General features: G+C 35.7%; 1 protein-coding gene across 1 annotated transcript in view; it reads left to right on the top strand.

Annotated features, from left to right (window-relative positions):
• The window catches only part of LOC118340000 (ly6/PLAUR domain-containing protein 1-like), a gene marked incomplete in the record, with an annotated part of 9,455 nt that extends 8,537 nt beyond the window's left edge, over positions 1 to 918 (top strand). The window contains 1 exon segment of the mRNA XM_035677841.1: positions 1 to 918.
• Positions 919 to 5,193: the final 4,275 nt, after the last annotated feature.

The following is a 5,193-nucleotide window of genomic DNA, read 5'->3' on the forward strand; positions in this document are numbered from 1 at the left end:
AGAAGGCAATTTAATTCAGCCAAATAAGAATGTGAAGAGTTCTGACGTATCTTGTTATATTATTTATTATATATATTTTCCACTGCCGCACAGTATTGATTTTACTACATGGATTATGTACCATGCTAAAAAATTGTTTTGGAAAGCGTAGTTGTGTTATTGCTTATTCATCCTCCATCATAAGTTGAAAGAAAGTTGATTCTGTGATACAAGAAGCCAATTAGATATATTAATTAGACATTAATATTCCATATACTCCTTTATGAAATCTATGTACTTTATAATACATAGTGCAGTGAAAGAACTAGCTATAAGCACAAATTCATTCTCACGAGAGAAATGCTTCAGGGTGATATTATATTTCCCTTTGAGTTTATATTTCTTTAGAACTTTAAATTAAACATATTCCCAAATCATAGCTAGTGTTGCATGTAACCAATGCTGAAGACCAAATACTGCATTTTATAATCGAAACCAATGAAAAGAATTTTGACTTACTGTATGGATTCCTGGATTTCCATTTCCAGGTGGGAATTTTGTGAAAATTGCAGGTTGATATTTCCCTCCAAAATATTTATTTGCCTATTTATTTATTATTGATTATTGCTTTCTTTCTGTGTCTGTACAGTGTTAAATTTAAATGTAGTGAATGTGCTGTAGGTGACAACAACGCAGACATTCTCTATTCTCTAACTGTATCTTAATGCCACACATGAATGTATTTACGGTGTAAAGCAGAGCAAAAGCAAAGAGAATCTCTGACACTGATTTGACATTATTTTCACATTATATGGTTTTCATATTAAAGATAATATTGTTTGTTGATTAATGTTATAAGACTTATTTCAGAGCATCGTGTGACTGTTCTGGAAACCAAAAATGAGATGGACCCTGCGATAAATGTTAAAAAAGTTTTTTGACTGGTCTTCTGTGAAGAGTAACACTGTATTCTGCTGATATGTGATGTAAATAAATGTTGCAGAAAAACTGACCCTTCGAGTGGCTGGGTAGCATGTTTTTACATACTGTAAATAATATGGAATAGCCAGGATCCAGCCCTTAACCCTAACCCTTTAACGTTTATTCACCTCAGTCTAGAGAGTAACAGTTTATTTTACAGATCTCTACATTTAAAGCTATGTAAATATTCATTCATTATTCAATTATTATTAGAACCTTTACTCTCCTTATGAGTTTGTATGCTTTGCTGTTGATACGTATCACATTTTTCCAACATGTTTTAACTGACTTGCTATGCTCTGACTAAAACACTCTCGGTTCTGCTAGTCATTAATTGGAATGAATTAATTGTCAGTATCCCAATGAGTGCTGTCTACATTTCCCCTAAACAGTAATTAGTAGCAAATTAGGTCTTTTCAATGAACCTTCCCATACAGAGTTACATAGAAGTTCCTTTCCAGGAAATTATAGGGAGCTGTAGTCTATTAAATACTCCCAACTATGACACATTATTTAACTCAACAAAAAACACAGTTTTGACTCAACAACCTCCACGTGCAGCCTCCTCAACCCCACAGCTTAACATTCACCTCATCTCAGATATAATGCATGAATTTTAGGGGTGTTTGGAAGGAGGAGATAACTTTATGTGACTCTCTAGTAGATGAAATCCACCACTGCTGGTGGTCCCTGGGTGGTTATTTGGGCTTAAACGCTCTATTTTTGTCTTTAAACTTCACACAGCCAGGTGAAGGATGACATGAAAGCAATGTTTTATTAAATAAGCTGCATTTCAGTAAACTATCATCACTCAATTACTCAACTCTTGATTATTTTATGCTTTGTGCAACCTCTGTGGTTTTCAAATGAGTATGCACGTCCATTTTTATGTTGCTTTTCAGACATAATTAATTCATTAGTGAGTAGAAAGACTTTTTGGTCTATTCTCAGCATGCAGGTTTGCTTGAGTCTACCGTATGAAACAGCAAGAGCAGAGAATACAGATTAGACATTAGAAAAAACACTCTGAATTTGTCTTGTGGCGACGACACCAGATTCCACTAAAAACGTACAAACTGGAATGATTCTAAAGAGTGAGACAGAAGTTGACAGTCCAGTTACGGCTATGATCGACATGTAAGTGCCAATAGTGTTTCCAAATAACCGCTTTCTATTATTTGCCTAACAATGCAGCTGTGCATTGTTAGAGACACAATAGAGCAGCTCCCACTGGATAGATCCTGCAGTCCACAGTAATTTACAATAATTTTGCAGAGAGATGCGAAATAGGTTTCAAACACAGATATGTTCAGTGTCTGAGACAAATTATCACATCACCACAGTCTTATCACTCAACTTTCTCTGGTAGTGTCGATTGCAGCTTAGACTTTGGGTCTATTAGCAGCAAAAGCCTCCTGCAGTGTGAGGTCGCGCCTGTATGACAGAGCATCATTAAGACTGAACACAGTGAAGGAGGAGGAAGAGGAGGAGGTGGAAGGAGTCAGGACTGACGATCACAGTGGGGAAGTGCCGACTGCAGATCTCTCGGGATTAAGAAGCAGCAAAAACAGGAGATTATTAAAAATAATAAGGCCCACCTCTGCCTTGCTCTAATGACGTGCGCACAAAACACAGTCATATTAGGGCTCCGGCAGTGGAAATACTTCAGTTGATGAGGGACCTCAACTCATCTACTTTGTTTACTGTGTAGGCTAAGAGTTTTGGAAATGAGGGGGGAAATGATCTATTCTAGTGTGGGCGGGTGGTTTCAGGTACAGATCAGAGGACTAACAGGGGGACAGCAAGACCAAAACCCTCTAGAGAATCAATTACCCTTAGTTTAGCAATATAGATACTGTGCATTATATATAGTCATAATAAGTTCACTTATATGCAGTTATTATTCTTGAAGCAAATGTATTAACCTAAACATCAATTATGCAATTAATTAAATGGCTAAATCAATGAGATTCTAATAAATTACAAGCTCCATTAAACATATTACACTGGATATGAATATAAGCCTGAGGAACGTGTGTATAGCTTCAACACTTATCCTAAATCTGATGATTTAGCAGTCAACTTGATACTTCACAAGACTTTATTTTCACTCCAGTCCACTTTAGTGCCGTAACACAAATCTTCAAAGTAGGGCCAATGAAGAGAAGTAAACACAATTAAACCCCCCCCAAAGTTACAGTGGTGCAAAGGGGAAATTAATCTACGGCTGTGGGAAAGTTAATAAGCATCAGACTAGTGTTAAATACATTGCAGCCCTGCAAGGACCAGCGAAATAAAAAAGAACTGGCTTGAAGAATAGCTGTAAAAATCCCTTGTTACCGATTATTCCATTCCAGGAGGGATGTTTTAATAGATTTATAGTGGTGGAGGAGATAAAAAGATTGAGCCAGGAGGTGGGTTTACACTGCTTAAAAGAAAATCATTTAGTTTCGTATGTTATTACAGTAAATGACTCATGATGGTTCATATGTGGCTCACTGTTGTTTCTTAAAAACGAGAGCACTGGTGCCCTCTAGTATTCAAAACAGTGACACACATGAATGTAAAGAACTTGCAGACACCAGCAGCTAAGTATTATATTATTATAGTCACAGAGAATGAGACAGCTGAAGTTTTTGTGATATTCAAATATAAATCTTGACTATCAGGGTCATGGTTCAGCCTTGAATACATTTAAAACACCATCTGACACAATTTGGCCTCATCTTGTGTCATCTATGATATTTATTTTACATCATTTGGGTGCAATAATTGCATTAATTTGCCAATTATCTTGACATTTGGTTAATATTTGTGTTAGACTTGGATGGAAACTTATAAATATATATATATATATATACGCTGATTTAATTTCAGATAATCACATATATGACTATTGGAAAAGCCTCCAGATGCAGATATTTTAACTCAAAGACATTATCTTATAAGCACTGAAAAGGAATGTGTAAAGGTTGCATCTGAAAACAATTCATTGTTTTAGTATTTCCAAATATTTTGTATTCATATATATATTATATTATATATATAAAAAAAAATATATATATATATAAAATATATATATATATTTTTCCAAATACATGTCTACTTGTTTTTGAACAATCCAGTCCACTTCTTTAAATGAGATTTCTATTGCTTGATCTCAATTTCAGATTTTTCTTGCTGTTTTTCCTCCCAGTGAAGCACTTTGTAAACCCACACAAATAAAGAGCTTTATAATTAAAGTTCATTCTTCTTGTGACTCCCCAACTGGTTTTGATAATTGCCTTATAAAATCAATTGCAGTGTTTTACAGTCATTATGAGATGATGTTGTTGCTCAGTTCCACTAAAAAAGAGAGGACAAAAGACATCACTTGTGTTTTCCACCATCCATCTCAGTGACGTCAAAGGAAAGTTCCTCTTTATAGCGGGCTCCTGGCGAATCTTTGCTCCAGCTCTGACAATGTTAAAACAAATTGTTTCAACTACAGTTCTTGATAGAGAGTTTCCATCAAGTGGCTTTGCTCCACAGCGAGGAGACGAGGACTGTTTCTATCAGTAGCAGCAGAGCCAAGGGCTTTTCTGCGAGTGAGTGTGGTGAAGAGTCTCTTGTGTGAGTGATGAGCCTGCCTGAGGACAAGGGCCAATGTTCTCCGGCCCTGAGATTGGCTCTAATGTGGTAAGGCGCTCTAAAGCCAGAATTGAGCCCTAAAGCTCCTTCCTGCTCATATATCCTTTTTATCAGTGGCCCTCCATGCAGTCGTGGAGTGTGGGGGCCATTTTGTTTGGCCTTTGATGGCACCTAAATCACTGACATCATCTGGTGGAGTCAGCAGGGCGAGATGATGTTGGTCAATGTTTTTTGCTCAATGCACCGTAAAAAGACAAAAAATGTAATTACAGACCTGTTTGCAACATTTCTTTTGACGTTTTTTTTATATGTACATATTAAAACAAAACATACAGAACAAAAATACAGAAATGCAAATGTAAATTAAATTCTATATTAATTATATTTTCTGTGTCATGCATATCTGTGCCCAGCCAACATGGACTTGAGACACTAAAAATGCCATTGGCAATTTATTTTTTGGTTTGTTTTTCGGAGTAATTTATTTTTCTGTTTTTCAGAGTAATTTATTTTTATGGTTCGTTTTTCTGAGTAATTTTTTACTGATTGTCTGAATATTTAGTTTTTTTCTGTTTTTCTGACAATTTTTTTTTTCTGAGTTTA

This window comes from Morone saxatilis, unplaced genomic scaffold (assembly GCF_004916995.1).
Source record: "Morone saxatilis isolate NCDOM2014 unplaced genomic scaffold, NCSU_SB_2.0 Contig6, whole genome shotgun sequence".
NCBI classification, from domain to species: domain Eukaryota; kingdom Metazoa; phylum Chordata; class Actinopteri; family Moronidae; genus Morone; species Morone saxatilis.